The following is a 25023-nucleotide window of genomic DNA, read 5'->3' as shown; positions in this document are numbered from 1 at the left end:
GTGTATTTTCGGCCGATTTTACAAAACCCGATTGTGGACACGCGCTTGTCACATGTATGCCGCATGACCTTATTTGCGGGTCATTTGTTGCTAATTAATATTCATGATTTTTTGCAACCAATCAGAAATATGTTTACATTTCACCGCGGAATTTTCGTCATTTAAATATGTTTACAAACAAAAAAGTTATGACGCCCGATACTCGCCGACGATTTGCTTGAAAACTATCGTAAGTGAAGAAAACGAATAGTTGTTCTAGAAAATAAATTGAATTATCTTTAAAATGATTCATAAATCATAAAATTATGTTGCCATTAAAGCACCCGCATCTACGATTAAATACAGCGAGTTGTGGAAATTCAACAGTCCATCAGAGTCCGCCATTTTGAATTCACCGACGCGGTGAAATCCGATTATTTCCATTACTGATTTATCACGTATAAACGAGTACAAAAAATAAAATTATGGTAGATAAAGTCTTGGTTTATAATAAAATATATCAATATATAATTATTTTTTTAAAATATTAGCGCATTTGTCTTTAAAATTGAGATATATGTTTCGGCGGGCACCTGCTCAGTTTCGGCCAATTTTCAAATTCTTAAATTTTTTTGTTTTTTTTTTTACCGATGCTTCAGGTTTCAATGAGATATCGTATATTTAACAAGGAAATCATTTTTTATTAAATATTAAATTATTTTTTTACGGTTTTATAATTAATTAAAGCAGAAATTTATTTCTAATGAGCAATTTACATGGTGAATGCAGGGTCGACCTGCTGCCAGTGACAGTTTTACCTGAAAAAAATCTGTTAACCTCTACGCATATATATATAGGATAAATAATATTTTAAAACAATGTATATAAACTTATTTTGCCAGCATTTCTTTTTAATTCATGTATGATTTATTATAATTACTAACTTTATACTTTATTTTTTTTCCAGGTGCAATGACCGACCTGACAAAAAAAATATCATGAAATAATATTGATGATGACAATATTTGACAACACTTGGATCATTTAGACAAATATAAGATGACAAACCAATGCTGTTAATGAATAAATCTTGTCATATAGTAGTATACATTACCAAACACAACAAGAACTGTCCCAAAATTATTAATGGGGATGCTGAGATGTCTGCTTTATATTCATTGAAATCCCAAATCAGCTATGTTAAGAAATGGAGTCGACTAATTTCAAAGATAATGGTTAAAGATGAAACTCCTTTAAAAAACATCTGGAAAAGGGGAGAAGCAGATCATTCAATAGCATTTAAAAAGTATATGATACCAACTGGCATTTATCTGCAAAATATATGATAACAGTATACATTACCAATCATTGCAAGAACTGCCCCAAAATTGTAATGTGGAAGTATGTTTAATTGCCGAGATGTATGCTTATTCATTGAAATCCGATGAAATGAAGTCAACTAATTTCAAAGAAAATGGTTAAAGATGAAGAAGACTCCTTTTAAAACAAATCTGGAAAATGGGAGAAGCAGATCCTTATAAATAACATTAATTAATTTAAACAATTATGTCCTACTGACTGGCATTTATCGGCAAAATAAATCATATTGATATTATAGAGCTCTTGACAAAGACAACTGATATCCAGGTGCATCAATTTATGTTAGCAATGAAAAACATTCTTAATTTTGATCTCAATTAATAGCAAATCAAATTCAATTTCATTTCTTTTGGTCTAGTGAGGAATTTCGGCTGTTTGACTTATGTTCAATTTAGAATATACTGCTATAATTCGAGACTGCGGGAGTTCTGGAAGAAGAGAGTTATTTACTAACTGCAAAAGAAGTGAATAATTATTTTTTTGAGAAGAGAAAAAAAAGATAAAAGCATGACATTGCAGATGCTGTAGAGCAATTTGATATTCATTCATGTTGGATTTCATTATACAGTGCTGCTGTAGTTTCTTGTTACTTTATATATGTCGATAAATGAAAAATGAATAAATTTTTTCAAAAAATTTATCGATACCTTGCCCCACTGTATTAGACTAAGTAATTGCTCTTCTACATTTAATGGTCTGTAAAATAACACAGTTATATTCAGTAACACCTAATCTACCTATATTCCAAATTTCATCAAAATATCTCAAATAATAAAAAAGTTATGGTATTTTAAATGTGAAATTTGTCATAAACGAAGTCATTTCGGTTCCGTCAACGCGCAAGCATTTCTTATTGACTGTATATAGTAAAAATTCTTAAAAAATGCGCAAATTTCAACATTATTAAATGCCATAACTTTTTTATTTTTAAAGATATTTAGAAAAGGAAAACTGTTCTGAAATGCTTATAATGAGCACTATAAGATGAAATAAATTGTTTATAAATACAATAAAATAAAAAAATTGGTGTGGGGTTGCTATTGGAATGCCATGTTTCGTTGTCAACACAAAATTAGGAACAGGTAAGTAATTAATGTATTGCATCATACTTTAGATTAAGTACTATATACTGATTATGAATTCATAGATGTAAGGTCTCGTACCAAAATGAATATACATTTATCAGTGTTTATCTACTTGTCTTCCAATGATGTCAAACATGTAAAATTATGAGAGAAATTATGCGGACCAAATTTATGTTTCAGATTTATAAATAATTAATTTATTATACAGAATACATGTACCTTGTTTGTGTTGAGCTGTAAAACACTACTCCTTATTGTGAAGGAAGTGGCTAGCCGTACGGCTAGCCAAAAGTTCTAGCCGTACGTGACTCACGTACTCCATATAATTTTGAAAAGTGCCGTACGGCTAGCCAATACAGTGTGTCCTGGCTAGTCGTACGTGACTCATGTACGGCTAGAACTTTTGGCTAGCCGTACGGGCCTGTACGGCTAGCCACTTCCTATTGTGAAATTTTTTATAAACTTCCCTCTGAACAGTTTTAATTTCCCCAAAGTCACTGAGAAATTTGAAAAACAAATGATAAAACGTTGCTAAATTAAATCTTGCAACAATGCAATTTTTATTAAGACATTACATAATCCTACATATACATTATATAAAAGACACAGTTTACACTAGGCTGCCAATACACACAGTCACAGTAATATTCAACATACATGAGGCAGCTAAAAATAGCTTTATATAAATTTATGCAATGTGTTATTATCACGGTTATGTAAATTACAACCCATGTGAAGTTTTTTTTCACAAAATATTTGTATACTTAAATGAAATAATTTGTTTCTTTTCATTTTCTTACAGCAATGATTGATAGTGTAGGTGGGCCGGTGAGGGTCAACAATTTGTTGTCAACACTCAATATACCAACAATTGGAAATAAAAACATAAAAAGAAATGGAGAGACGTGTTTGAAATATCATTGAGACAGTGGCTTCTATGTCGACAGAATCTGCTGCGAAAGATCAAGGAAATGGAGTAAGACACATTTACAATGATATTTTCGAAATAACATGTAATTGAATTGGAAGAATTTGAAAAAATTATTTTGTAATTATATGTCTATGCAGCTTATCATGGTATAATCCTATATTGCTGGCACACTCGTGGTTTAGGGAACCAAAGAATATTATACAATCCATATATGAGAAAAGAATTTTTAAACAATGGCTTTGTTGTTTTTGCATGTTACTCTATATTCATGTACATATTTTTTTTTCTTCAAAATAACGTGAATGTGTAATTGTTTTTTTTTAAAAGTATTTATTTCTACATGACAAACTGGGTCCGCCTGGGCTCCTTGCCATTGGTACTTGTTGCTGGGTCATATGGGGGTTGCGTTCATTGAACGCCGCCTTTCCTTGTTGATCTTGTTTATCATATTTTACCTTCATTGGTTTAACCCTTTCCCCCATGAGCATATTGTGAAAAATGGCCTTTTTCACTGAAAAGCCTCCTGTTACAAGTTCAAACTGCTATGAAACTATGAAAAATGCTTCAATACTAATCAAACTTGGCACAAATGTTGACTGGACCACTGCCTTTGTAACGACATGCTCAGTCTTAAATTTCCTGTTACCATGGCAACGAGGGGACATTTCAAAATTGCCAAAAATCACTATTTTGCCTCGATTTTTTCAATCAAAATTTATTTCAAAGTGCTGCAACTTCTCAAGGGATTGAGATAGAGTCAAAGGCTTTTCAGCGTTGGTTACACGTTACATTATGATCGACCTGGGTCATTTTTAGCCTCTCACAAGTCCAAAATTTTCTTGGCGATGACGGGGGACTCCGCCCCCCTTCAAACCCCCCTAACACAAGGGGGCACATCCCCCTTCTGGCAAACCCCTGATGTATCTTTTGGATGGGGGTCGGAGCCGAAAAAGTGCTCAATTTTTTAAGCAACATTTCTCAAACGAAAACATGTGTTTTGGGCCCAAATAGGACATTTTTTCACTATTTGAGGCCCAAAAAAGGGGGGGGGGGTCAAAAGTGCGTTGTTTCGCGTATATATGTGGTAAAGGGTTAACAAAAAATGATGAAAAACTTTGGAATCACCTAAAAACTAGTTTTTCCATGTTAACATTTGGTCTTTCACCTAATTTTGGTGAAAAATTGTTGTTTTGTAACATTTATAATTTTTTTAGTTAACCCTTTCCCCCATGAGCATATTGTGAAAAATGGCCTTTTTCACTGAAAAAGCCTCCTGTTACAAGTTCAAACTGCTATGAAACTATGCAAAATGCTTCAATACTAATCAAACTTGGCACAAATGTTGACTGGACCACTGCCTTTGTAACGACATGCTCAGTCTTAAATTTCCTGTTACCATGGCAACGAGGGGACATTTCAAAATTGCCAAAAATCACTATTTTGCCTCGATTTTTTCAATCAAAATTTATTTCAAAGTGCTGCAACTTCTCAAGGGATTGAGATAGAGTCAAAGGCTTTTCAGCGTTGGTTACACGTTACATTATGATCGACCTGGGGTCATTTTTTAGCCTCTCACAAGTCCAAAATTTTCTTGGCGATGAGGGGGACTCCGCCCCCCTTCAAACCCCCCTAACACAAGGGGGCACATCCCCCTTCTGGCAACCCCCTGATGTATCTTTTGGATGGGGGTCGGCGCCGAAAAAGTGCTCAATTTTTTAAGCAACATTTCTCAAACGAAAACATGTGCTTTGGGCCCGAATAGGACATTTTTTCACTATTTGAGGCCCAAAAAAGGGGGGGGGGTCAAAAGTGCGTTGTTTAGCGTATATATGTGGTAAAGGGTTAACAAAAAATGATGAAAAACTTTGGAATCACCTAAAAACTAGTTTTTCCATGTTAACATGTGGTCTTTCACCTAATTTTGGTGAAAAATTGTTGTTTTGTAACATTTATAATTTTTTTAGTTAACCCTTTCCCCCATGAGCATATTGTGAAAAATGGCCTTTTTCACTGAAAAGCCTCCTGTTTCAAGTTCAAACTGCTATGAAACTATGAAAAATGCTTCAATACTAATCAAACTTGGCACAAATGTTGACTGGACCACTGCCTTTGTAACGACATGCTCAGTCTTAAATTTCCTGTTACCATGGCAACGAGGGGACATTTCAAAATTGCCAAAAATCACTATTTTGCCTCGATTTTTTCAATCAAAATTTATTTCAAAGTGCTGCAACTTCTCAAGGATTGAGATAGAGTCAAAGGCTTTTCAGCGTTGGTTACACGTTACATTATGATCGACCTGGGGTCATTTTTAGCCTCTCACAAGTCCAAAATTTTCTTGGCGATGAGGGGGACTCCGCCCCCCCTTCAAACCCCCCTAACACAAGGGGGCACATCCCCCTTCTGGCAACCCCCTGATGTATCTTTTGGATGGGGGTCGGCGCCGAAAAAGTGCTCAATTTTTTAAGCAACATTTCTCAAACGAAAACATGTGTTTTGGGCCCGAATAGGACATTTTTTCACTATTTGAGGCCCAAAAAAGGGGAGGGGGGTCAAAAGTGCGTTGTTTCGCGTATATATGTGGTAAAGGGTTAAGACTAAAATTCATACTAAATACATGCATTCTTTTTAAGGGATGTGCATCATGAAGAATCAATGCTATCAGAACACAACATCATGGAAGGTCTTATTGACAAGATCTTAGGGGATCTTCTTTGCCAGATGCCTCGCCAGCACTAAAGTGAGTACTGGTAGTTTGTTTTCTGTATTTTGTTTATTTACGAAAGTAAAGGACTATGCAAAACTGACTGGTGTTGTTGAACTGTTTGTGTTATGTCAGTTGCTTCAATATATGAATATCTCTCCATATACTGTTTGTACATATGTATTTTTTTTTTATTCAAGGTCTATTCTTCAGTCAGATGCTACAGTTACAAATGACAGTGAATGGTCAGATTTATACAATTGTGATGAACAATCCTCAACAATACATCAAACAAAAATGCCTATTAAACTGTAAGTTGAAATCTATGAGGTTATTTTATATATATTTATAATCATGGTGTAGCAATTAAATGATAATACTGTGATAATTTTGTAATGCTATTTGGGGTCGTCTTCAATAGAAACAATTTGATGTATCTTCATGTGATGAATAATCGATATGCAGTCCGAATTATTTCATAAAAGTGATTACTAAAATTGGTTAGGAAAAAGTCGTGCAATCAGCATTAATAATTAACAAAACTTATTCTAGTATGAACATTGTGTTACATTAATTATAAATAAGTTATTGTCAATTCATTGGTGTAGTTTCTCAATATTTGTCAATATTACGTTTAAAGATGAATTTTAAATTACAGAAAATATTTTTGAAATATTTTTACAATTACAGTTCTCACAGACAGTCAAAGGTTGAAAACAAATCAGAAGTGGTCCACATCTTGAAAAACCTCACAGCAGTTTAAGACTTTCCCCGAAATGTCCCTGTAAAAGCCGCAGTGGTATGTCCAGTGCAGTAGATACTGCCTGGCACAAAAGAGGATTTGACAGTTTAACATGTAAGTAAAATAAGATTATTTTTATGCCCCCACAATGTGGGAGCATATAGCGTTGCACTTGTCAGTCCGTCCCAAAATCTTGTGAACGCAACTCCTCTTAAACCGGATGGCAGATTTTGCTTAAACTTCCAGAGATAAACAACCTTAATATGTAGATGGTAGTAAAGGAAGGAATATTTGCTGCAACCAAATTTAACAGAATTATGGCCCTTTGTTGATTTTTTCACTATATACTATGTAGAAATTTTGTGAACGCAACTCCTCTTTAACCGGATGGCAGATTTTGCTTAAACTTCCAGGGATTAACAAACTTAATGTGTAGATGGCAATAAAGGAAGGAATTTTTGCTGCAACCAAATTTAACAGAATTATGGCCCTTTGTCGATTTTTAGTTTTCAACTTGTGGCACATGTAGTCCAAAAACTATTTGACCTAGAGTCATAAGATTGACAGAACAGTGGCGTGTGGGGGCATCCGTGTCCTATTGACACATTTCTAGTTTTTCTCAGTTATCATGTCAGTAATGATTTAGAATTTGTCAGAAAAGTATCTGTGTATATTTTAACCACTGTTATTGATGTATAATTGAAAAAGTGAGTTTTGCATACAAGTAAGACTGGTTAGTCAACATTGTTCTTTCAAACAGTGGCATTTAGAAGAAAAATCCTAATGGTTATTTGAATGACCCTGGTTTTAACTTTGAGCTCTGACCTGGCTGTCATGTTCACAGCATGCATCATTTTTGTGTCGCCTCTACGGAGTAGTGGCGACATATAGGGATCATTTCTCCGTCGTCTGTCTGTCTGTCCGTCCGTCACAAAACTTGTCCGGACTACTCCTCATAAACTACTGGTGCAATTTCATCCAAACTTTACAGGAATTACAGTACCAAGTCTAGTTGTGCATTTTGTCAGCATTTTCCGGTTCAATGATTTTTGTCAGAGTTATGGCCCTTTAATAATTTTTATTTTTAAAGTTTGTCTGGACTATTTCTCTTATACCACTAATGCAATTTCAATGAAACTTTACAGGATTGATCTGTAGCTTAAGTCCTTGTGCATATTGCACGGGTTTTCCGGTTGAATGATTTTTGGCCGAGTTATGGCCCTTTGATAAAAAGGTGTTTTTTTTCTGTGTGTTGCCAGATACACAAAAGCTTGTCCAGACTACTCCTCATAAACTACTGGTGCAATTTCATCCAAACTTTACAGGAATGATCAGTACCAAGTCTAGTTGTGCATATTGTCAGCATTTTCCGGTTCAAGGATTTTTGTCAGAGGTATGGCCTTTTTTTTAAGTTTGTTTGGACTACATCTCTTATACCACAAATGCAATTTCAATGAAACTTTACAGGAGTGATCTGTTGCTCAAGTCCTTGCACATATTGCACAGGTTTTCCGGTTGAATGATATTTTTGCAAGTTTGATGAAAAGGTGTTTTTTTTTCTGTGTGTTGCCAGATACACAAAAGCTTGTCCGGACTACTCCTCAAAAACTACTGGTGCAATTTCATCCAAACTTTAAAGGAATGATCAGTACCAAGTCTAGTTGTGCACTGTCTGTCTGTCTGTCACAAAACTTGTCCCAACATGAAATTGGCCATCATGAGGCGACACATGTGATCACTAATCGCTCTTGTTTGTTATTTTGGTGTGTTTTTAACATAATACCTTGATTTCATAACTAAGTTAGATAAACTTATAATATACGAGCCACTTGTCATTTGTAAATAAATCTAGGTTTTGCAATGCAAATACATGTTCATCCCAACAGATCAAAATCAAGCCAGCACCAGTGTATTGACCAATAAATAATAATTGCCTTTGGTGTTTATTTTCTTCATTTGTAGGTGGCCTTTACTAATAGATTACTGCCACTTTATTTCAAGGTGGGGTTTTGGGGTATCATTCACCTTCAGTGATAGTTCTAGTTTTATCCAGTATAAACATGGTAACATGTAAATGAAAAATAAACCTTGTTTTTTTTTTCAGTGTACTGCATCAATAAACTAAATATGGAGAGTAGCTTAGTCACCAAAGCAATCAACACCAAAATACACACAATGGGTAGGGCACTGAAACTTGGAAGAGTGAAAGAGTAAAGTAGTGCGTTTTTAGCTTACAAAGTGACATTGCGAGCTTTTATCTATCTTTCGTCCGTAAACTTGATCTTTAAACAACATCTCATAAATTGCCAAGCCAATTTCATGCAAACTTACGATATTGTCTAGTCAGTTTTTGTTTTGCTTGCAATCGTTATATGACATGACTAAAGACATTTAGTTTTATTCTTAAGTTATTATGTTTATGTTTGTATAAGACCCAAAAATATTGTTAAGATTCATTTTTACAATTTTGAAAGCCATTATTGCTCTAGTCTGTTTTTGTTTTGCTTGCAATCGTTATATGACATGACTAAAGACATTTAGTTTAAATCTTTAGTTATTATGTCTATGAGGGGCGTCCGTGGCCGAGTGGTTAAGGTCATTGACTTCAAACCACTTGCCCCTCACCACTGTGGGTTGGAATCCCGACAGGGGCTTTGGATTCTTTCATGTGAGGAAGCTATCCAGCTGGCTTAACTGAACGTCGGTGGTTCTACTCAGATACCCGTTCGTGCATGAAATAATGCAAGGAAGGGCACCTGAACGTCACGATATGACCTATACTGTGTCGATGTGACATAAAAACCCAAAACAAACAAACAAAAAATTATGTCTATGAAATTCGTTGTTTGTATAAGACCCAAATATATTGTTGTGATTAATTTTAACAATTTTGAAAGCCATAATTGTTCGTGTCAGATATTGTTTTGCTCACAATCATAATGTTATATGACATGAGTTTAAATCTGAAGGTATTATGTCCATGAAATATGTTGTTTGTATAAGACCAAAATATATTTTTGAGATTCATTTTTACAATTTTGAAAGCCATTATTGGTCTAGTTTGTTTTTGCATAACACATAACGCTTTTGTTAGTATTTATTGTTATTAATAGTGATTTGTCTAAGTGGATGTCGAAGTATGTATGTTATTCCATGCCAGTTCATGTTTGAATGAAACTTTTTGTCCAGATAGAAGATTTCAAACTGTAACTTTTCTGATTTTTAGCTTTTACAACAATATTATATTTCCCATTTTTGGTGCTAAGAAATACTGCAACATGTGCTGAATAATAGCTATTGTCAAACATTGTTTTTATGCTCCCCGAAAAATTTCGGGGGAGCATATAGTCATCGGGTTGTCTGTCCGTCTGTCTGTACGTACATACGAACCCGAATTCGTGTCCAGCCTATAACTTTGTTATTTCAAGTTGGATTTTAAAACTATTTCACAGAAATGATCACCATATTGAGACGACGTGTCGCCCGCAACATTTGGGTCGCTACCTTGAAGGTCAAGGTCACACCATGACCTTGAACAAAAATCATGTCCGGCCCATAACTTCGTTATTTGAAGTCGGATTTTAAAGCTATTTAAAAGTAATGATCACCATATTGAGACGATGTGTCGTGCGCAACATTTGGGTCGTTACCTTGAAGGTCAAGGTCACAGCATGACCTTGAACAAAAATTGTGTCCGGCCCATAACTTGGTTATTTGATGTCGGATTTTACAACTATTTCACAGAAATGATCACCATATTGAGACGATGTGTCACACACACCATTTGGGTCAATACCTTGAAGGTCAAGGTCGCAACATGACATTGAAGTAAAATCGTGTCCGGCCCATAAATTCGTTATTTGAAGTCGGATTTTACAACTATTCCACCGAAATGATCAACCATATTGAGATGATGTGTCACACGCAACATTTGGGTCATTACCTTGAAGGTCAAGGTCACAGCATGACCTTGAAGCAAAAATGTGTCTGGCCCATAACGTCGTTATTTAAAGTGGGATTTTACAACTATTTTGGAATTATCACACTTTGAACTTTGTCTGGGACATAACCCTGAAACTTCAAAAGATAGACTTTTCTGTGTCCAAATCCTAGTCGGGGAGGATCACCCCGGTTCAACCGGCTCTTGTTTTAATTGATTATTAAGTAATATGAACAATTCATGATAGAATCATAACTAAAGAGTGGAAATTTATGAAAGTCAAATATGTATAGAATCAGTTGCTAATAAAATGTGTGTAAAATTTATCTCTTTTTTTAACTCGGGAATTAGTTTCTTTATTTTACAAATTTATCAAATTTCATTTTATTCTACTGATATGTTTGTAATATTTCTTTTATTTTCTATTGAAAAAATGTGTTAAACCAATATGTATTTGTTTTCTTATAATTCAGCTAGTTTTAATTATTCCAATGTTTGAAAAAATTGTTTGCCAGAACTTTACCAAAATGTTCGCCAAAATATCGCCATAACATATTTGCTGAAACTGGCAAATATGCAAATGAAGTTTGCCGCAGTGTTACCAAAAGCTTCTGGCGAATTTCCGCAAACTTACTATGCAAATGAAGTTTGCTGCAAATTTGCCGCAAACTTTTGGCGAACATCTGCAAACTTTTACCATGCAAATGAGGTTTGCAGTAAATTTGCCGCAAACCTCATTTGCATGGTAAATAATTGCTGAAAGCAGTTAACTGCAAACTCACCGCAATGTTTGCGGCAAACTTGCCGCAATGTTCACCAGAGAGCCTTTTTTTTTGGTAAGGGCCGTGTGCGAGATACGAAAACTGAAAATATGATGATCAAAGGTTGTATTAATGTATCATTCATGGTAACATTAACAGATAATTATACATTACAGAAAATCAGTCATTAGTAATTCTATATTAGCTACAGGTTTTATAATGCAAAATAAGAATACAATTCACAACTTTTGAATACGTCTATCAACTAGAACAATCTATTTGTTTTTGTTGGTTTTTTTTTTCCTAATTTCTCTATAGTCATTTGGTAACAAGTGTCAAGCAAACCCACATAAAATTTGTCTAATGTTTATACTTCATTTTGAAACACAAATTTCAAATACAACCCTAAGCAGTTTTGAAATGATTATGCTAAAGTAAAAATCTATTTTCATGATGAACATCTTAGTACATATAGATCGTTTTCACACAATGCCCTTGGAATTCGAAACTTCTCTTTGAAATTTATCAAACACATGTGATAAGACTGTATAAATACGATTATTGATAGGATAAACAGCCGTTAACATTGGAATACACATGTTCATAACTTAAAATTTCCAAGCACTTGCGTTATCCTATCTTAAATATCTTTAGCAAAGTGTTTGGTTTGCAATCTTTTGTAGAAATGATCAATTGCTCTGCAACCGACTAAGAAATATTTGAAACATATCATTGGTGTCAAGAATTACAACTTTATCAACAACTGACATTGCATTGTTGGAGTCTTATCTCTTTGTTTTAACAACTTACTGTAGAAATTTTACGATCGTTTATTTCTTAAAATAGTTATGTGATTTTCTATTTCCGTGTTATTGAAACAAAATTTGCATAGAAAAGGTTAAAAGAAGTGTATCCGTTGAAAATATTTGTCGTTACGACACAAACCACTTTAGATAAACAAAACTAAATTGCAAAATATTTTTATTAAAATTCTCAGATTTGAAATCATTTTGTAACAAAAGAACCCTGACCGGCAATAAACGATAAAAGAATTGCAAAATAGTTCGTTCTCAAATTTTGAAAACAAGTCAAGATAAAACCAAATAGACAACGGATGAAAGCAAGTTAATAATGGAAACGTTATATATAGCAAAACAAATAACTTAAAGGACAGTTCAATGTCATATTATTGCAACCCACAACATATCAGATGCATGTACAAAATGATGAGATAAGAGTTCTAGAATAAAACCTACTTGATATAAGTTCAATCAGTCTGTTTTATTTAGAGTGAAATATTGTTCGTTCCAACAATGTCACCTATAAATACAGATACATTTTTATATTTTCACATGAACATTGACCTACAAATGAAAGAGGGACGATAAGTTTATGAATAGCAGAAAACGGTTTTTGATTCAAGCTAAATGCCTACAGTACAAGTATGTTTATAAATTTAATCATTTTAGAAATTAGTAAAACTGCATGAAAAGTTTGATTTGTTTTCATAGTCCTTGTTTGTAATTTACAATGCATTCAAAGCTATTTCTTCTTCGTGTGTCCGTATTAGTTTCTACACATATATAACTGATACGCGGCGTATAAAAACTGTGTTTTTCACGAGCTTCATTTATTACTTTTAATGTTAACTATTTAGATAAATAGTACCAGAGATAGGGGCCATTTATTTCAAATGTGTGTCCAAAAAGTATAATTAGTCTCATTTGAAAGCAAAATAAGTACAGATTCCAAAAAATCCATTTCTTAAAAATATCCTCTTTTACAATCACCGGAAATCCAAGATGGCCGCCAAGATGGCCGCCAAGTTTTTAAGAAATCACCCTGTATAATAAAAATATATATTTCTGAGTTGTATCTTTTGATATCTAATATTGTTTTATTACTGCAAATGATAGAATGTATATTATTTTACATGAATTTAATGCTTTTAAAATAAATATGTATCTTTCTAGGAGGAAATGTGCCTAAAACCCCAACAGAAATATGCTAAAATTAATGATTTTTTATGTTAAAAACGTTTTTTTAAATCTATCATAAAGTGTTTTTTATGTGCAAATTTTATCATTTTGTGTAGTTTTGGATAGAAAAAGTTGTTTGATACTGGCACAATTGTTCTAAGATAATAATTTTCTGCTGTGAAAATGAGTTTTCATCCGAAAAGTGGGTGGGGTAAATTAAAAAATAAAGAGTTTCATAAAACAGTAAGATTTTTCATTTCCAAACTTTTAATTTACTTTTCTGCTATGCAATTAATGTCAAATGTAATATAACAGTTTTGGTTATGTTTTATTTATTTATTTATTTATTTATTTCACTTTCTTTTTTTTGAAAACTGGTATTCATGTGGAAATTGGGTGGGGTATATTGACCCCTGATTTTGAAAACAATAGATATAAGTTAACATTTAGATTCTTCCACTAAAAATATTTTTCAGATATATAAAATTGAATTATTTAAATGAGGTAAGATTATATAACAAATTTTAGCTTCAATTTTCAATACGAACGTGTTTAACATTACGACGAACATGCAATGACAGAAGCTATAAATAACAATTTCAAGTGTTTTATCAGTCATGAAATGCAAATCATTTTCTATTAATGTAAATATAAATGTTTTTCAACATACTCTAATCAATAAATATATTTATCTTATTTATTGTTTATAGAAATCATCATGTAATAATTTGTCAATCATTTCATGGTAATGATTTAATGTCATTCATTTTTGAAGACTGTTTCCAGCATAATAGCATGAAATTACTACTAATTACTGATACAGGTTATGTGATCCCTTTCATGCTCCATCGTCGTCCAGAAATCTCTGATCTCTACTACAAGAGTCAGGTTCTAGGTCATGTGTTTCACTTTCTTCCAATGCATTTGTTACTAGAAGATCAACAATTTTGATTCTGGTAACTGATCGCCTTCAAACCCAATTAGCAATGAAGCAGTTGTCACTCAACTTCCATCCATGGCCATTGGGCGATTTCTATGACAGAATTTTGATATTTCGCCCTCTTCCAGACAGCTCTGCTACATAGTTTGCTCGCTTAATTTTCTCTTTCAGGACCTTTTTACAAGGTGGCAAATGCAACTTGGATTCATACCTTTAATTTTTGACAACCCGGAGCATATCTAGAATTTGAAGGATTATAGGAATACTTCTCTTGAAAGAGCGAGAATCGAACTTCATTTACATCTGTTGATCTGTATTTGCCATATAATTTGCAAAAACGAACGATTCCAAACATTGAACTGTTTTCATCTTCAGGTATAAGTGGAATTCTTCCAAGTGCAACAAAACACTTTAAACAAATTAAATTCCTGTTTTTTCATCAGATCTTAATGGTTTTACTTTTCCTTTATTCATAAACAAAGCTGGTAATCTGATCCTTTTGTGAAATGCAGGAAATCCTGGAAATTAGCGCTGTAAATGAAAGAGCCAAGGTTTCTTTTTAAATATTCCAATATTGAAAACCCTTCTTGTGTTATCTTTTTAGACCAGCATCCATCCATAACATTTGGACTCCTGTGACATGATAGAGAAGCAGCAAAGCCACGTCAGAGTATCATTGCTTCTTATTCACAACAGTTTCAAGTTTTTGTTGTTTCCTCTGTCGTCCGAATTTACGTTTATTTGATAGATAAGTCTTGTATCGGCCTCTTTCATGGTGACAAATCAATACGGTTGGGGAAATGCAAAAACCGAAACTGTGGCACCACCCTTTTCACAGTAAAAGCGGTAAATATGCCCATAAAAATTCCAAGTTTAAAACGTAAATTTTTTTGAAAAAATTGGGTAGAATAAGGGGAAATTCCCCCAATCAAAATGCAAGGAACCTGAAGAAAGAAAGTTTTTAAAATTTGTGATGATTTGCAGAGTTTGTGCCAATTTTTTGGGCGTTTTTTGGTCTCTTCCAATTTTTAAAGTAACCCCTTATTTTAAATTTCACCACGTCTATTTACTTTCCCCGTTTTTCCTTTATTTTGGTGTAATTTTAATTGTCACAAAAAAAATGTCCCAACTGGTCATCTTGCAAAAAAATTTTGTAGCACCATCCTAGATAATTAAACCCATTGTAAAAGGGAAATTTTTCGATGGGGTGTGAAAAAAGAAAATTTGCCATCAAAAAGGGTTTGCACAAATCGTCGGTGATGTCCTTTCTGTTCATTTTCTCCCCAATTTGGTGCATTAAACTAAATTTTGTCAGTCTTGTAAATGGAGGCCATCTATGTGTTCCTGGAATCGGAAAGTGGAAACTGGAAAGAGGGAAAACTAAAATACCTTTTTCAGTCAATTCTCTTGTTTGAGCTTAAAAATACAACAAACACGACCAAACAAGTCCCTTGTCCCTTTTGCAACTCTATGATTTTCCGTCTTATATGTAATTTTTTGACTTCAGGGGCACTGCAGCAAAAAAATTTCCTTACTTTTCCTTCTTGGTAATAGGTTTCTCAAAAGTTGTTGATCTGAAAAGCAGCCTTTGATAAATTTTCCTGACCTCCCTTTTTTTGGCCCAAATTCAAAAAAATTGAGAAAGAATCATTCGTGTTTCAGAGGTACACTGTTTTTCCCGTCGTAATGACAGTAACAAAATTTGTGATCAGGTGCAGTATCAAAAGGGTTGGAGAGTTGTAACGATTTTGTCTACAACTTTTCTTACAATCCTCTTGTCTCTTTTTTTTAACTCTTGAATCTTTCAAAATGTTGGTAGATACATCATTCCACTGACCTTTTTAATCCTGCTTTCTCAAGTAAGCCTCCAAATTTAATACCACTTCTTCTCATAGATCGAGTTTCAGCATCCAACGTTCTACGTGCTGAGTTTGGAGTTGTTTAAAACCGACAAATACCAGTTTGTCTTTTTTTGGAAGCTCAATCAGCAATTAATTGTTTGCTCAAATACGTTGCCATATCGACTGGGTGTACGAGAGGAAATTTTTATTTCTGTTCTTTCTTATAGATAAAGCTTCCACCTTCCCTAAGACTTTCCCTTTCATTCCTTGGGATTTTTTTTTTTTGAGTTTCGGTGATGTTAAGTAGGTTGTAGTAATACCTGAATCCATCCATCTGGCATAATTGGGCCGATTCATTGCAAAGAAAACTGGACACATGTCTTTAGTGAATCAACAAATAATGATTAGATTGTTCGTTCTACTGGCCTCGATTGAATTTAAGGTATATGGAGACCAGATTTATATATATCATCCAGAATTGGGCAGTACTACCAAGATCTCCTTTGAGTGTTTGCTCTGTAAAGGCTTCATAACGTGTCATGAAATCTTCGTAATCTGGAGAGGATTCAATTATTTTCATGTGTTCCTCAGATGGGTCAGCAGCTAACGTCATCATATTTTTTGTACTAATGCTTCAGGAAGATGTCCTTCTTCTGAAAAAAAATCTTTTGACATGTAGAGACTTAAAGGCACACATCAACACCTGATGAAGTCTTTGTGCATCTGTTAAAAAATGTTTTTCCCTTTAGGAATCCATTTATAGATCCATCAGCTAACACTTCCAGTGTCACTTAAGATTTCAGGAGCACCAAAACCATCTAGAAAATATCCGATTGCTCCGAAAGTAGGACAGAATGATATGAAATGCACCAAAACATATGAAAAGATTATCAAATGCTGGCGATTCTGATGCTTGAATATGCAGGGCTGGTCTTTGCAACAGCAAGGTCATATGTAACTGCCATGTATTTATCACCACATTCTTCAGCAACTTTCTGGGACCTGCGCATTGTTTCAACTACTACATCAAGTCGTGTGGGTGGAAAGGAAATATTTTCCATATAGGATATTCTCTGATGAGGCAAATGGTCTTTTTCAAACAAAGAATTCCATCCTGTCCACATTGGAGTATTATCAAGGACTGAAAAATTCAATATCCAAAATGTATCAAGTCTCTCTATTCTAGTAAGGCATTCTGGTTTTTCCTGAGTCCTTTATCTGGTACTGAAACAATGACATTTTTGGTTTCTTTCTGTATGGTGCGAGTTCCGTATCATTTGCAAGGAGACTTCGTTTTGAACGAGACTTTAAAGGTTCTTTAACCACTTTCGCAAGATATTGTTCATCAGTCTGCATCTCATAATGATGCTGCTTTTCATTTTCAACAGGAAAAGGAACATTATGTTTGAACATTCTGGTAACAAATTCCAACTGTGTTCATGAAGAGTCCCAGACCCAGAAAGTGTTTCTGTGTTTTCATCATAGTTGTCCCAGGCAAGTCTGGTAAAAAGACCAGGTTCCTTAAGAATGCCTATCAGGCGTTGTCATATGTCAATCTATTATTTCAGAGGCTATCTGTGTTTTCTAACTCCCTTTCCCCAATGTTGGGAAAATTACTGAAAGTCCAAATCTATTTATAATTTCCCAAAATCTTTCGACTACCCCGTAAACCTTTTAAACCGAGACCTAAGCCCGATAGTTTTCCTTTGGGTTTTAACCTTTTTCCCCTGGTGACGTTAAAACAAAAATTTAAACACTGGGGGGGTTTTGGGAAGGGCTTTTCAATTTTTTTGGATAGTCCCTTCCCGTTTTCCCCGTTTTTAAACATTTAAAAAAAATTTCCCCAAACCTGGGGGTGTGGCATTCTGGCCCTTCCTTTTAACCCCAATTTTTCTGAAATAAGGTGTTGGTGATTTTAATCAAACATTTTGCTGCCATTGGGAAGTTTCAGTGAACGAAGGTAATAAGCCGTTTCTTTAAAAACTAGACTGGCTGTTAAAAAAAAATTGGCTCTCATTGGTAAGCTGTTTTCTTGAGACATAGGCTTTTATTGCAAAGTATCATCCCTTTTTATTGCTTGACTTGTAGGTCTTCAGATCATTCGGGTACTCACCCAACAGCTTTTCAAAAAGATAAAATGGCGCATATTTTTCATCAGTTTCTCTCTTTTCTGATAAATAACGTTTTAACAGGGATGTAATCTTTTCAGCACCACAATTATCAACAAGGTTTGTTTCGTACATAGTCCTTCAAATGCTTCATATGCAGTATGCGTTACCTATGAGCTATGTACAGCTTTTCGGGATTACTTACTTTACCATTTTTTAAATCTTTCACTTTTTTTATAATATGCATTTCTGCATGTGTGATGGAATTTTGCTTCTTTTGCAAATAAGATCCTCTCCAGCTATTTTTGATAACAGAACACCATCAGTTAGATTAGTTAGCTGCTTCAAATATCTTGTCTCTGGCAGATTTGGTTTCAATTGTTCCAAGTTTTCTCAAATTTACCTTTATTCCATCTACGAATTTCTCCGCAAAACAAACACACTGGCTTAAACACTCCGGTACTATTTGAACATGGATGTTCAACCTCACTTCTCAAAGTGAGTGCACATTTTTTTTTTTTTCAAACATATGTTCAATTTTATTTAGCTGTTTTGGTACTGCAGTATACGTTTTGTAACAATTAGAGTGCGTAATACATATGCGAAACATATTGATCTGGAATAGTAATATCGAAAAAATGTGAAGTTTTTAAATGTTCTTTTTTCTAAGTTTTTCAGCTTCCTTTACATTGACCCATGACTGTTCAGTAAACTGTTTCAAGGGTTCATCAGATTTCCCTTTAGCTGTCCGGTGTAATATACAAATAGGTTGAATATCACTCATTGTAATAATCTGAAAAGGCAATATGATATAGTCATTCAACATAATATTTTCTTTTTATGCATGTCAAATGTAAAGTTATCGATCTTTTGTATATCAGAGTTTTGCCTTACAATTTAATTTGAATAATTTTTTCTTTCAAAGTATGAACAAGATAAATCAAAAAAGTCCTTGCGTCATGACTTATATTAGCGTTAGTACATCATCAATAGCAAAAACTGTAAACTTTCTTTGCAATAATATTTGATTTATGATTACTTACCTACAGTCTAGAAAATTCATTGCAGTCTTAGTTACTCTGACAACTCATTGCATCACAATATGTATTCCAGGATATCACTATTTCTGTAACAGAGAAATAATCATTTTAAGCATAAAATAGTTACGGGTATGTGTCATTTAATTGCTGTATTTTAAGAAATGCATTCAATGATGACTTTCTAGCTTAATCATGAATTATATTTATTTGATTAAAAAAGTTTTCCTTCAGCCATTGTCTTGTAATACTATTTACAATATACATGTCTGTTGAATAACCGCTATATCTTATAAAGCGAAATGTTTAGTTGTAGACATAAAATGATTGACCAATGGCACTGCCTTTCTTATTGCAGAACAAATCACAAGGGTGTAACTTATCATTTTTAGTTAAATCATTTTTGTAGTTTAGAGTAAAATAGAAAAAACAACATCTCAAAATTTAATAGTATAATAGTAAAAGCAAAAAAAGTTTTTATATACTTTGTAACATACCTTTTGACAGACTGGTGGTTGTTAGACTCACATTCTATATAGATTCAGTCTTGTTCATCGGTTCTTTTATCAAAGTTATTTCTGTATTAAAAGTGTTAAAACTTAGTACATGTTTTAGCAAAAGAAATAAAATCCAACACAGGTTCATTCAGGTGAAAATAATAAAAAAGAAGACTTAAACAATAAAAAAAAAACGTTTATTATTCTTAACTATCTGATAATATTACTAATGTAAACTTTTTAATCCAAAATAACATATCAGAATAATATTCATGTTTAAAAAATAGTTTTTAAATGGCCCTCCTTAATCAGATATAACTTTTATTTTGAATAATACTTTATTTTATCTCTTAAGATGTGATATAGCATACCTTATAACAAGGGCTTATAAGCTAGTAAACTCCTATTCTATTAAAAATTCAGCTCGACTTCCTCTGTACAAATGCTGCTTCGATCTGCATCATAACTAAAATAAATATATTTTAGATGATAAGTAATTAAACAAAGGCTTCTTAATAATTTATTAATAAAATAATTGGAACACTTTAGTTCTGTCTTTTCTGATTTTATAGAAGTCATTCTGCAAAGGTAAATAATTGTATCCAAAATTATGCCATATCCGAATACTATTCAAGTTTTAAAAATAATTTTGAAATGACCCTTCTATATAATATATACTCTTCTTTTAAAATATAAAAAGTTGTAAATAAACTAATTTAAAACATTTTGCACTTACACGATGGTATTATGATATGTAAAGGTTTGAAAAAATAATGTATCTGTATATATTGATGTGTCGTCTGCACTGTTGAACAAATGGCGAATTCTTTGCAAAGGGAAACAACTTTGCAAAAACATATTTTATTATCAGGTTATAAATAACAAAGAAACACCTACCTTTACAAGCTTTTTCTTTTTGTTAAAAAATCTGATTCGTCTAATTCACATTTTGAAGCAAGCGTTTTTTAATATTTTTACCAATAATAATGATAATCAGTATTTTAATTCGTATACATATCATATATAACCTTACCCCACCCACCCTTAACTAAAAATTTGAAATTTATTACAAACTACATAACCAAGACTGTTATATATTACATTTAAACATTAATTGCCTAGCAGAAAAGTAAATTAAAAGTTGGAAACGAAAAAAATCTTATTGTTTTATGAAACTCTTTATTTTTTTTTTCAAAAATCGGTTTAATTTACCCCACCCACTTTTCGGGATGAAACTTATTTTCACAGCAGAAATTTTAATCTAAGAACATTTGTGCCAGTATCAAACAACTTTTTCTATCCAAAACTACACAAAATGATAAAATTTGCACATAAAAACACTTTCTGATAGATTTAAAAAACGTTTTTAAACACAAAAAACCATTAATTTTAGCGTATTTCTGTTGGTTTTAGGCACATTTCCTCCTAGAAAGATGCATATTTACTTTAAAAGCATTAAATTCATGTAAAATAATATACATTCTATCATTTGCAGTAATAAAACAATATTTAGATATCAAAAAGATACACTCAGAAATATATTTTTTATTATACAGGGTGATTTCTTAAAATTTGGCGGCCATCTTGGCGGCCATCTTGGATTTCCGGTGATTGTAAAAGAGGTTTTTTTTAAGAAATAGATTTTTGGAATCTGTACACATTTTGCTTTCAAATGAGACTAATTATACTTTTGGACACACATTTGAAATAAATGGCCCCTATCTCTGGTACTAAAATATTCACTATCATATTGTAGGGGCAAATGTATACCTCAAGATAAATAAATGCATTTATAGATTGCTCTGTCCGTTTGTCTGTTATACTGTTGTCTGTTCATGATTTTTAATTATTATGTGTAAATTTATTAATACAATTATCTTTATGAAAAATAAATCATATTGTAGGGAAACATATATTCATTAATATAAATGAATGCATTCCTAGATATATCTGTCCGTTTTTCTATGATAGTGGCCAGAGATACATCATAAATTGTGAAAAAACACGCCCTGAAGTTTTAAATAACACTCAAAATATTAAAATGTATGGGTCGCATTTATCTTGATTAACATCTTACAAAAGTACTAATACTGAAAGGTTTTTAATTAATTTAATTAAGCCGATTTCGCATGCATTTATTCTAAAATTGAAATAATATAGTCGTGGTCAAGTCGTGTTCAATAATTCAAAGTTTTTACAGGTTCGATTTACCGCTTCATCAGTGAAAAACACATTTAGGGAGGCAACTCTTTTAACTTTAATTTTAATTTTAATTGCTCACAAACAAATCAAGTTGTTTTATTTTAAAACTTACTTGTTTCACTTTGTTTGCAAGTAACGTCTTAAATGTTTTTTATCGGTATCAAACAACTTTCTTTACGACTGTTGCCCTTGACAACAATTATATGTATTTGTTTTCAGAAATAGTCAAAGGCTCTCAATTATCTCACATAGGACAGACATGATATTACAGCTCCTACTAGCCAGAAGGAGCGAGTTGATGAAAATATGCTCATGTGTATTTCTGACAACAAATATTGAATCATAATTATATTAAAACAATTTTGAACAATTTATGATAAAGAAGTGAAATCAAGTATTGTGTTAAATGTTTTGTTATCACAAATTAATTTTATTACATCCATTTTATTAACATTAACCCCCTTACACAGTCCATGCTAGCAAAGTACTTTGTTTCACATAATTATAAAGAAAATCTTAAAACAGCGTATAGCTAAGATCCAAAACATTGCATCAAAATTTGATTTCATGTGTGTGTGATTATAGCAGAGATGTTTTTATGCGACACATAATAGTTCTATCAATGTCCTTTTTGCCTTAACTGTCATTATGCATATAGACAATATTTGATTATGTATGTGCTAAAAACACAAGTCTAAATGCTTTATATACTTATTATAAATACAAAATTGGTGACATGAATCAAAATACATGTTAATTCATTGGACAAACAAAAATTCCTTCAAATCGTGAAAAGCAGAATTGATATACGCGCGATAAACATGCACCATGTATTTCAATAAATAATAAATCACAAACATATCAAATATATATTATTTGATATAAAACATCTACTTCCAGACGTCTTCTGCGCTCTATCATCTAGCTTTGGCACGACTATTGGGGTCAAAAGCGAACTTTGCTCGCGGCACGTTTACGACATTCATGTGCAGTAAAGAATATGAGATTTTAAAAGCGTAAAATGATACTTAAACATTTGATAAAGTGAACACTCACAGACTTTTAGAGTCTTATAAGTTTAAATCCTTATTTATTACTGTAATAATTTGGTAAATTATTCGTAGCTAAGAACATTTTGTGAAACCATAATTATGAACAAACATATCCGTTACCCATACATTGTATGTAAAGGTACTTTGTACAAAAAATATGTCGTGTAGACAGAGCTTTGATTTTTTTTTCATCTGACTGTATATAAAAATAGCAAAGTTGCTGAAAAGATAATACAAATTATATTTATTCATTACAGTTTTTTTTAATTGATTATTCGTATTATAAGTCATCTTTTTATTAAAATGTCGCATTTACAAATTATTAATGGCATATATTTTCAAATTGTCATTCCAGCTGATTAAAATTATGGAATCATTTTGAGAGTTAACCTTCGCTTTTTTTATTTCAATTACTAAATTCTAAAATAATTCGGGAGAAAAAAGGTATAACTATATTGCAACCGTTGCTGTTAAGCGAAAGTAAATCATTGTGTAACATTGTATTTCCTTTCTTCCTCTATCTTCCTCTATCATGTCCTTTAATTTCATAATTAAAAAGCAGTTAAACTAGACAAATACTGTATTTAATCTTTCATGGTGAAAATGCAATATGTTGAAATCAAGGATCAGAATATTTCTGCTTCTGAATCAATGGTTCAATGTTCAATCATATGAGTTTGTTATTTTGTGCATTAGTTAGGAATCTATATATTATGGTCGTTTAGGGAGTTATACAGACAATTATATGTTGAACTGTACTTAGTCATGAATGTGAACGATTGCAATATATCAATATCGTTTATTATGAGATAATCAAATTAGAAAATATATACACTGTTCCCTCCTTGAAAGTTGCTTATCACTTAATAAACAATGGAAATGTAGTCAATAGGTAGGAACGTAAAAAATAATAATAATATATATTGTAGTGGGAATATTTATGTAAAATTGTATACTACCAAATGAAAACAAGATGCCAACCTTGTGCGTTTAGGATATAGAATAATAACTTTCAGACGTATGCGTAATGAATTAGGTCTGTAGGATACGGAGCCCCTAATGTGACATTTTCCACACTTTTTTCTCGGCACTTAATTCGTTTTTACGAAATATTAATTCGTAATAACGAAATAATAATTCGTAAAAACGAAATATTAATTCGTTTTAACGAAATATTAATTCGTTTTTACGAAATATTAATTCGTTTTTACGAAATAAGTATTCGTAATTACGAAATATTAATTCGTTTTTACGAAATAAGTATTCGTAATTACGAAATATTAATTCGTTTTTACGAAATATTAATTCGTTTTTACGAAATAATAATTCGTAATTACGAAATATTAATTCGTTTTTACGAAATATTAATTCGTTTTTACGAAATATTAATTCGTAATTACGAAATATTAATTCGTTTTTACGAAATATTAATTCGTTTTTACGAAATAATAATTCGTTTTTACGAAATATTAATTCGTAATTACGAAATATTAATTCGTTTTTACGAAATATTAATTCGTTTTTACGAAATAATAATTCGTTTTTACGAAATAATAATTCGTTTTTACGAAAAATTATTTCGTAATTACGAAATATTAATTCGTTTTTACGAAATATTAATTCGTTTTTACGAAATCTTATTTCGTAATTACGAAATCTTATTTCGTAATTACGAAATAATAATTCGTAATAACGAAATATTAATTGTTATTCGAGATGGACAAAGAAACTCGCCTTGAACTCATTAAAGAATATCTAAATAAAGGCATGAAATATAAAGAGATCGTATCTGTCTTGGATCTGAGACACGGTATTCAATTAAGCATCCGTCATTTGATCAGAATT

The 25023-nt window shown here is 32.3% G+C and overlaps 1 long non-coding RNA gene across 1 annotated transcript; it reads left to right on the top strand.

Moving 5' to 3' along the window:
* Nucleotides 1-6021: 6021 nt before the first annotated feature.
* On the top strand, nucleotides 6022-11260 carry LOC132716080 (uncharacterized). Its single transcript, XR_009623767.1, has 4 exons — nucleotides 6022-6115; nucleotides 6280-6390; nucleotides 6770-6935; nucleotides 8926-11260. It is a non-coding gene; the product is annotated as an uncharacterized LOC132716080 (long non-coding RNA).
* The last annotated feature ends 13763 nt before the right edge of the window (nucleotides 11261-25023 follow it).

The sequence above is a fragment of the Ruditapes philippinarum genome, unplaced genomic scaffold (assembly GCF_026571515.1).
Source record: "Ruditapes philippinarum isolate M1 unplaced genomic scaffold, ASM2657151v2 ctg5006_1_1_1_1, whole genome shotgun sequence".
Lineage (NCBI taxonomy): Eukaryota > Metazoa > Mollusca > Bivalvia > Venerida > Veneridae > Ruditapes > Ruditapes philippinarum.
This window is presented reverse-complemented; position numbering and strand designations above follow the sequence as displayed.